Below are 10,610 nucleotides of genomic sequence, written 5' to 3'. Positions count from 1 at the left end.
TAGGGGCTGGGGGGGAAGGGGTTTCTCATCACGTGACGCTCCTGGGGGGTCACGAGCGTACACGGCAGCAGCAGAGCATGTTGCATCACAGTGGGGTGGAGGGGTGGGGTGCCGGGGCCTCACCCTCTCCAATCTCAAATCCTGCTGCTCAGGAGCTGGTGGGGACACTGGTGCTGCTCGAGCTGCTGGACAGGAAGCCGCGCGATGGGGCGAGTGGGTGCCGGACAGCCCCAACTCCGACGTGTTGCCTAGCCACTGGCTGCGGGCCGGCGGCCCCGAGTGAATCATAGAATCATAGAATCATAGAATATAAGGGTTGGAAGGGACCGCAGAAGGTCATCTAGTCCAACCCCCTGCTCGAAGCAGGACCAATTCCCAGTTAAATCATCCCAGCCAGGGCTTTGTCAAGCCTGACCTTAAAAACCTCTAAGGAAGGAGATTCTACCACCTCCCTAGGTAACGCATTCCAGTGTTTCACCACCCTCTTAGTGAAAAAGTTTTTCCTAATATCCAATCTAAACCTCCCCCACTGCAGCTTGAGACCATTACTCCTCATTCTGTCATCTGCTACCACTGAGAACAGTCTAGAGCCATCCTCTTTGGAACCCCCTTTCAGGTAGTTGAAAGCAGCTATCAAATCCCCCCTCATTCTTCTCTTCTGCAGGCTAAACAATCCCAGCTCCCTCAGCCTCTCCTCATAACTCATGTGTTCCAGACCCCTAATCATTTTTGTTGCCCTTCGCTGGACTCTCTCCAATTTATCCACATCCTTCTTGAAGTGTGGGGCCCAAAACTGGACACAGTACTCCAGATGAGGCCTCACCAATGTCGAATAGAGGGGAACGATCACGTCCCTCGATCTGCTCGCTATGCCCTGCGTGCCCTGCGTGCCCCGGGCTGCCTGAGCTGGATGCCGCGGGCCAGGCGCTGCTGGGGAGTAGAGCCCTGCACGGTTGTATCTGCAGCCAATCCACTATCCGCAGAAATGGGGCACGGCTATGCAGGGCTCTACACATGGCTGACCCCAAACCACCCCCTTGGGCCCAGCCTGCCGGTTGTGACCCCAGTCCCCAAGGCCAGGAAGCAGATGGCCCGGGACCTCCATGATGTCCCTGAGCATGGGGATCCAGTGGGAGAGCTGGTAGCTGGACTCCAGCCGCGCCTTCCTCTTCGGTCGCAGCTGCCTGCTCTGGGGGAGGAAGGGAGAGGGGGTGAGAGGCAGCAGGGAGGAGGTGCGGGGTGGGAACGGGGGCAGACAGGGAGAGCGTGGCCTACCTGAGTCGCGCCAGCCAGGCTGGCAGGGGAGAGGCAGAGAAAACAGAATGGATCACTGAGTGAGAGAGAGAGAGAGAGAGAGACTGACGGGAGAACAGAGCTGCTTCCCCCCATTCGCCGCATGGCCACCCCAAGCAGTGGTCACCAGCTCCAGCTCGCTGGCGATCTGAGGTCCTGACTCCCAGTATCCTCTGCCAGGGCAGAAGAAGTCACCCCAGATGGGGAGTAACTCGGGGGTCACCCTCATATGGGGAGGGCGTCACCCCACTGTACAGGGACAGAGGCCACCTCTGTGCTGGGAGTAGGTCACTGCCATAGGGGGGCACCTCCAGGATGGCCTGGGCTCCCCTGTGCAGCACAGATCTGCCCCCTGGCATGGGTACAGCTGCTGGCCCCTGGCCCCAGTCCCTTACCCCAGGCGTGAGAGAGATGCCCAGGAACAGCATGTTGTGGATGATGTCTCTCTGCTGCTGGATGTTGGCATGCTGGATCAGCTTGGTGAGGTTCTCCTTGTCCACACCTGCACGGGGACAGACAGGTCAGCCCTAGCACCCCTGGGACGCACCCACAGCCCAGGCACACGAGTCCGTGGCCCCAGGAGTCCTAGTTCCCTGACCAAATCCTGAGATCCTGCTCTTCCCACCCCTCTCAGAGCTGGGGGTAAACCCAGGAGTCCTGGCTCCCAGGCCCCCTCTATCCCACTAGACCCCACTGCCCTCCCAGAGCTGAGCATAAAACCCAGGAGTCCTGGCTCCCAGCACCATCCGCTCTAACCCACTGAACTCCACACAGTTAATGATCAAATTTAGGTTCTTGCTGCTCCTCCCTCAACAGGTTCTCTCGGGCGCTGGGGTCAGGGGTCTCTCTAGTTCCCCCTGGCAGTGCAATGGGAGCCCCCGTCCCCCTGATCTGGGCTATTCCTATTCCTGCCTCTGCCACCTACTCCTGGCATGCTGCTCCATGCCTCAGTTTCCCCCCCTGTAACATGGGGATAGTGCTTTCACCTGTGACAGGGAGGCTTGGCAAGAGCCTCAGGAATATCCCTGGGGGGACTCAACGGGAGTCACAGCAGCAGGGTGTGCACAGAGCAGGATTTTCCCTCCCCAGCACCGCTATCAGCTCCTGAGAATAGCCCAGATCAGACTGGGGCTGCAGGCTGGAGCCAGCTCTGCTGCAGCAAGTAGCTCCGGTGGTTAAGAAGCATGCTGTCAGTCTCTTCCCTGGGTAGATGGTTTGGGCAGCCAGGTGTGTGCCAGGCTCCCCTCTGGAGGCAGGCCTGTACTGCCAGCTGTGAGTTACAGAGCATCTGTGCCATGGCAGCCAGCTATCCCAGAGGGGGCCCCCCTGCCCGAGACTGGTAGCATTATCCCCCTTTTACAGATGTGGAAACTGAGGGGTAAATAGGGGAGGTGAGTTGCCCAAGGTCACCCAGCTGGGAATAGAGCCCGGGTCGCCCGTCCCAGTCCAGGGCTCTATCCACTAGGCAACACTGTCTTGGTCGATGGGAAAGTAGAGAGGAATGGTGCAGTCATGGATCCACAGGGTCGGTGCCAGGGTCCCAGCTGTGGAAATCTCTGGGAGGAAGCCCTTTGCTGTGCCAGACCCCAACAAGTCTCTCTCTTCCTCCAGGACAGGCCACATGGCCTTCCCGCCTCCTGAGACTGAACCACTAGTCTTTACCCCGTGAGCCCTGCCCAGCGAGTCCAGCTGGGACAGATCCTGGGAGAGACCCATCCACTCCGCAGGGCCCGACGCCCCTCAGCCCGGGTGACAGGGCCACTCACCCAGCGTTGTCAGAACAGTCGGGTTTCTTAGGCACCTGGACCCCAGCCTGGGCAGCCCAGCCCACTGAAGGTTAAAGCAAGAGGCCGTTCTGGTCAGCCCAGAGCCTGGCCGAGCTGCAGAGAAACCTGTTTTCAGCTCCGGGTCTCTCACTCAGGGCCTGTCTACATGTAAACCACTTCAGCTGCTCCGCTTCAGTGACGCTGCCTTTCCCATACCCCCGAGCCCTGTGACAGGCACAGGGCTCAGGACCCCCAGCACAGTGCCAGCCCCCACGGACGGGGCCAGACCGGGCATAGCAGGGGCAGTAGTGCTGCACGCCTGTGGGGAACCTGGGCAAGCCAGCAGGGCCACACAGGAGTCAACGATGAGTCCAGCCCCCACGAACCAGAGTCATGCCGGGTTCTCGCCTTCTGCAGCATCAGCAGCGAGGGGGAGCCACAATCTCTCCTACGCAGCCCCTGTCTCACACCCTGCCCTCAGCCCCCCCGCAGGGCTGAGTGACCGGAGTGTACAACATAGGATGATGCACAAGGAGGAACAGGGACTTGGGCTCCCCCTGCCGCTGTAATGGGGAGAAGCAGATATGACCCTGACACACTGGGTATTCTGGTGCTGTCCCATCCCCCCACCGAGTTGGGACTGATGGAGCAATGCATGCTGGGAATGGTAGCCAGAGGCCGCCTTTCTGGGCACATGCTGCAGGTGTCTGTGAGCCGTGCTGGCTGGAGGCAGGCCCGTGGGGGAGAAGCGGGGGAAGGGATAGGTGGGGTCTTTCGGTCTGGCCTGCTGGGGCTGCATCCCCTGCAGGAGGGCAGAGCATAATCAGGGTGCTGCGCACTGGCCTGCCGGCAGAGAGAGACCCCCCCACCCCCAGGCTCCAGTGTGCCGCTGTCCAGGCTCCCAGCTGGGGGATCCCCCGACCCCCGATACTCACGGCTGAGGAAGAAGACGTGAACTGCCTTGTAGTTGAAGGTGGGGGTGCCCTGGAAGTCATTGATCAAAGCCTGCACCGACTGCAAAGGGGGAAGAAGGGGGTTGTCAGCACCTGCCGAGGCCCCTCCCTGCTGCTCAAATGGCCCAGCCCATGCCCAGCCCCTGGGGACTCAGGGCCTAGCATGATGCCATCAGGAGGTGGGCTGGTTTTTACCCCCCTGGCTCTGGGCTCCCTCCCCACCTGGAGCAGGGCTTGTGCCCATGTGCCCGGGACATCCTTAGGGCCCAGTCATATCTCTCGCTGCCACAGAAGTGTCCATGCCCGGCCACAGATGGGGCCTGGCATTGCCTTGCTGCTGAACTAAGTGGGCTCTGAGCAGTGCCCAGGGAACAGCCGGCCGAGCAGCAATCCCAGGCAACTACCATCAGGGTCCCCTCCCTCCCTGGGCGCCATGCTGGTCACCTGCAGCTTCGCCAAGCCAGCTAGCCTGGCAGGGTGTTTGGAACCTGTTCAGACCCCTCGACCAGCCATTGTGACAGGTGAGAACCTGGCTGCCCTGTCCCAAGCCCCAAGCCCCAGCTCGCAGTCCTCTCCTACAGCGCTCCCTCCGCGGGCAGCCCCTGCGGGTTCTGGGCTTCACCCTGCTCTGCCAGCGCCCCCTGCCCCTGGTCTCCCTCCACTCACCTTGCTGCTGCAGATGCAGGAGCCTCCTCCCCAACAGCCCCTGCTCCCTGAGCCTCTGCCTCATCGAGTCTCCTTCGCTTTGAGTCTCAGCTGAGGTCGCCTCTCTCCGCCTGCTGCACCTGCCCATCCAATCCCCACAGGATTGCACTGCGGAGAGGTCTGGGGGACAGTCTGTGCCTCACGTGGCAAAGAACATGAAGCCCAGCTCTGGGGAAGCAGCCTCCTAGGGAGCCCCTACTGGCCCCATTCCCATCCTGACATTGTGCTGCGCACAGAGAAATGAAACAAGGGGAGTCTCCGTGTTCCCCTAGGAAAGCCCTGTAGGCCATTGGCCCAACATCTCCACCACCTTCCTGCCGTGCCGAATGCTCCCTCTGCCGCACCGGCCTAACCCGCTGCTCCACATCCCCCAGCCCAGTCCATGCCGGGGGCTCAATAACCTTCCTGGCCAATGGTACATACTGCCCCATGCTTGGCACTCTCCTGCTTCTCCTCCCACCCAGGCTGATTCACTGGTCCCAGTGGTCTGATCCGGTGTGTGTGTGTGGGGGGAGATATGGGGCTAGCTGGACAAGCTGGGTCTGATCCAGCGCGGTGGGAAGGCAGACATACCCAAGCCTAGCTGGGGATGGATGATGGGCTAGACAGAGCAGGGATCTGATCCAGCCTGGAAAAGCTCAGGTTCCTAATGAATCTCAAGAGGCTGGAGGGGGAGGAGCATGATATATGGATACAGCATATCCCCAGGGGGACACCAGGGCAACAGGTTCGGCCTGCTTACCTTCCATTCTCTTTCCTTCTTCACGCTGTGAAGGACAACGCTGAGGATCTCTGCGAGGGAAAGAGACGGGGATTAGTGGTGGGGCTCAGACGGGATGGCTGTGCCCTGAGCCGGGACCCACTGGCTGGTGGAAGGACGCCTCGGGGAAGTGGCTCAGAGGCTGCTTTCAGGCCAGATAGTGCTGTGCTCCTAGCAGAGCCCCCAGTCAGCGATCGTGGTGGGGTGACAGGCTAGATGGGCCATGGGTCTGATCCCTCTTCCTTTCTGCCAGGCTGGATACGAGCGCAGCTGAACTAAGGATCTGGCCCCGTGCAGGAAGAAAACAGATCCTGTCCAGCACCTCTTGACTGGAGGGGATCCTAGAATCATAGAATCATAGAATCATAGAATATCAGGGTTGGAAGGGACCCCAGAAGGTCATCTAGTCCAACCCCCTGCTCAAAGCAGGACCAATTCCCAGTTAAATCTTCCCAGCCAGGGCTTTGTCAAGCCTGACCTTAAAAACCTCTAAGGAAGGAGATTCTACCACCTCCCTAGGTAACGCATTCCAGTGTTTCAGGATCCAGGGACCCTCACTGTGTATGGGGGACAGCAACACAACAAAGACTTCAAATTCTGAGTCCTGCACATAGAACCCCTCCAAGGCATGCCCCACTCAGGGAACTGCTGGCCTGTCTCCTGGGCACCTTCCACAGCCCAGCTAAGCAATTAGATAGCTCTTCAGGCCAAGCACCATCTTTTTGTTGGTGATGACTGGCGCTCCTGGGCACCACTGTAATACACCTAATGAATAATGTACAACGCCTTGCAAAATGGGGCCTTGGTCCATGACTGGGGCTCCTGGGTGCTACCATAATACATCTGTTTGTTTTACCCCTACGAAGCACCTGATTCTGGCTGGCCCCGTAGGGCAATAGCCCCGAGACCCTGACCTGTGCTCTCACTCTCACTCCCACTCCCGGTAGCTGGTGTGCATGAGTGCACTGCCCAACACACTATGTTTCCCCCATAACTCAAGCAATGCCTCTCCCTACCCCACCTCTAGCCCATCAGGACTTGGCTGCTCGGTCCTAATGAGGCTCCAGGGGCTATTCTGCACCAGGACGCGCTGGCCTCCCTGCTGCTTTCCTGCAGTTCCTTTACACCTGCGGCATGCGGACGCCCCGTTCACTGGGGCACGTGGGGCTCGAGTGCACGGTAAGGGGCTGGCAGCACAGACTGGATCCAGACATGGTGAAGGCAGACACAAACCTGCTTTCTCCACGCATCTCCGCCCAGGCATTTCGACCCTGAACTGCAGCTACACCCCCCCCCACCCAGGCCAGCCCTGGACTGCCCCCACCAGCTGTGCCAGTGCCCCTCACTACTGACTGGAGCCCTTGCTATCCCAGCCCTGGGCTCCCACCCACTCCCAGCTCTGCCAGTGCCCCTCACTCCTGTCCACAGCCCCCTGCTATGCCAGCCCTGGTCTGTCCCCCCCCAGCTCTGCCTCACTCCTGACCTGCAGCTATTCCAGTCCTGGGATCCCTGCCTCATGGCTCTGCAGATGCCCCTCACTCCTGACTGCAGCCCCCTGCTATCCCAGCCCTTTGCTCACCCCCCCCCATTCCCAGCTCCACCAGTGCCCCTCACTCCTGACCCGCAGCTATTCCAGTCCTGGGTTCCCCCCCTCACGACTCTGCAGATGCCCTTCACTCCTGACCCGCAGCCCCCTGCTATTCCTGTTCAGAGACCCCTCTTGAACCAGGGCAGTATGGCCCACCCCAAGTATTCAGAAGTCACGTGTCAGGCCCTCCTAACTGTGCGATTTAGTGAGGAAAAGCTAAGAGAAGAGCTAAAGGTTATTAGCACCACTGGCCGTCCTGAGCTGTGGGCCACTTTTGCTCTGTCCCAGTTCTGGGGGCAACCATGGAACATCAGAACTGAATCCACTTTCCAAGGGTCTTTTAAACCCCAGGTCTGTGGTCTGGATTTAGCCACAGGCCCCTCCACTGCAGCCTGGGCTGGAGATTCAGCAGTGGGTTGGGCTTCTGAAGTAACAAAAGTGGGTTGGGCTTCTGAAGTGTAAGGCTTTACCTTGATCTCTCCTACATTACAGCTATAGCCTACGCCAGCTCTGTGTTGGGGCCGGGCAGAAGTGTACTGCTTTACTATGTTACTGTTGGGGACACTGGGGCATGGCCACTAGGTAACTCGAGGGGATGGAAGACCACGAGTGTCGATGAAGCCCCCTCGCACTAGGCCCCAGTGTCCTTGGCCCCCCTCCTCCTGCCTGGAGGCACTCACAGCAGCTCTGCGTGCTAGGCCCAAGTGTCCTTGGCCCCCCCGCCTGGAGGCACACACACAGCAGTTATGCTGAGAATCTGCAACAGTATGTTGCAGAGTCAGACTGCCTGAAACTAAGCAAGGCCAAACAGGGGAGATATGGAAGAACAATGCTGAATAAAGCAGCTTTATGTATAGTTTAACAAATGATACAGAGAATCAGGGAACTAGCTGGGAACTGGATTGGCTGGCTATATGGATACTTGGAGCAGCTTGCTATTGGATAAGTATGCTGGGAAAAAGGATGTATAAAAGCCTGTGTAACTTCCTGCTCTGTTGTGCAGGATTTGAGATTTTATTCTCCCTGTACCTTTTTGCAGCTGCAAATAAACTTTTCTGCTTCTCCACCCCGTTGTGATTATTGGGTGCAGCACACCGGGTAACGAACCACTCAAGCTGTTGTTCAGCCTCTCGGCACTGGGTGCCGGCAACATTACGAAGTGGCTATGACGTCATTTTTCTCCTCGCGCGCAGCCGTTACCCGTTCTGACAGGCTGTTTATAATGCTAACTTTACTAGTTTTCAGAGGTTGTCGGGGGGGGGGGGGGGAGTGTGCAAGGTGGAAGTTTCGCCTTGTGCACAAAATATCCTTGCACCGGCCCTGGTGGGAGTCATCCTGATGGAAAGAGATGACGATGATGACGCCCCCGCAAAATGCAGCTCCTATGGGAGGGGGCAGCCCTTGGGGGTGGGGCAGACAGCCTCCTCCCCTTCCTGGTGTGTGACAGGCAGGCGGGGGGGGAGCTCTCTGCTCCGACTGACTCCTAATCCTCCCCGAGGGTGAGACACCCCCAGGAGCACCCCTCCCAGGGCTCCCCAACTGGGCCCTGCCCCCCCAGACCCACACCCAACCAGACCCTGCCCACCGACCGGGCTCAGACCCCCCGGCTCCGCACTCACTCTTGCGCACCACCGCCTTCAGTCCGGACGGGGCCATCTCCGCCTCTTGCCACGTCCCCTCGAGCCCTGTGGGTAGAAGTAGGACTCAGCTGTGTGCGGGGTGGGGCTGGAGTCAGGACTCCTGGGTTCTGCCCCGGCTCTGCTCCTGACCTTGGGCACGCCCTGGCCTCTCCCTGCCTTGCTCTGGGGAGTGTCTGTGACGCTGGACGACAGCCCCTAGTGATGCTGAAATCAGTCACTGGTGGACGGGCCCGGCCCCCCCTAGTGTCACTGATGGACGGGCCCAGCCCCCCCAGTGACTGATTTCAGTATACAGCAACTGGGGTGCTGGCGGGTCGATGTCTGCAAGGCTGAAGATGGCCGAACGCCGCAGCCCCCCACTTCTGGCGCTGCGAGGGCTGGGCCTGGGCACCAAGGGGCGGGCGCCCAGTGACAGGGCCACGCAGGTCCCCACTGAACCCCCACCTGGTCATGTGGGGCGCAGAGGGAGGCGGGGGCCTCGGGCAGGGTTAAAGCGAGGACTGGGTTGGGGTCGTGGGGCCTCAGCCCACTCTAGTCAGGGCCCCCCAGTGAGCTGCAAGTCCCCTCTCCAACCAGTGTCCCCCCCCCAGCAGTGCCCCTCGCCCCCCCCTCCACGCACCTCCCCCCTCGGTCAGGCCCCTCGCCCACCTCCACCCAGCCCCCCTCAGCCAGGCCCCGTGTTGTACCCAGGAACAGGAGCAGGTCGAATGGAGCGAACGGCCTCTGCCCGTCTCGCCCCGTCAGGAATGGCGTCCTTCAGCGCTGCCGGGGGCGGGGAGGGCTGGAGCCGCGCGCGCCCAGCGACTGGCACGGACTGTACCGCTGCTCAGCCAGTCCCGGCCCTTCCTGCACGGAGCGGCGGGAAAACATGGTACAGCCCCAGCCGGGGTGGAAACAGTCTGAGGTAAAATTGTCCTGGGAGCTGCCAATGGCGGGAAAAACCGGTTGGATCCAGTTGTGACTGGGCCATGATCACCGTAAACAACAAGATGGCGGTCACAAGATGGCCGTTCCGACGCCATCTTGGATTGCTGCTCTGTCTTTACAAACTCCATATTGAATTTAATATACACATATTTTAACAGACTATAATCCTATAACAAAACACACCCAACAGTATACAGAGCAGTATAAACAAGTCATTGTCTGTATGACATTTTAGTTTGTCCTGGCTTTGCTAAAGCTTTTTGTGTAGCCTGTTGGTGTACCCCCGGAAGACCTCTGCGTACCCCCAGGGGCACCCGTAACCCTGGTTGAGAACCACTGGGTTAGAGAAATGTGTGTGTGTGTGTGTGTCCAGGAATCAGGACTCCTGGGGTCTATCCTGACTGCGAGCGGAGTGGGGTCTAATGCTTAGAGCAGAGAGCTGGCAGGTAGGATTCCTGGGTTCTAGTCCAGGCTATGCAACTGATTCATTCTGTGACATGGTTTGTTCTGCCTTGTCCTCCTGTGACATGTGGAGCGCAAAGACCTGCCCCAGCCCTTCCCTTCCAGCTGGGTGGTGCAGGAATTAATGTCCGTAGAGCCTGGGCTCTAAGATCCTGGAGCAAAGCGTCCTGGAGAAGGAATTAGTTCCCCAAGCTTGACTGGCTCCCTGCCCCATCCCTCCCTCCATCAATCAGAATGAATCCCTCATGGCAGAGTTGTTGTCTGGTTACCCGCAGTGCAGACCCAATCTATTGTGTCCTGGCTGCTGTTCAGCTCAGGTTAACAGCATGGTCTGTTTCTGTGAACTCCCGCAGAGCTTTCGAATGGAAGTGAGAGTCTTCTTCACATCCTGCTCTAAACTGTGAGTAGTGTCGCTCTTTGGCTGTTGAACAGCTGCTGCATTCCTACCCCAGAGGTGGCATCATTTCAGTGCTGGGTGGGTGATCCCTGTATAGTGTTGTTGAGTGCTGTTGCACA

The sequence above is a fragment of the Caretta caretta genome, chromosome 20 (genome assembly GCF_965140235.1).
Source record: "Caretta caretta isolate rCarCar2 chromosome 20, rCarCar1.hap1, whole genome shotgun sequence".
NCBI lineage: Eukaryota > Metazoa > Chordata > Testudines > Cheloniidae > Caretta > Caretta caretta.
The sequence above is the reverse complement of the archived record's forward strand: the minus strand, read 5'-3'. Positions refer to the sequence as shown.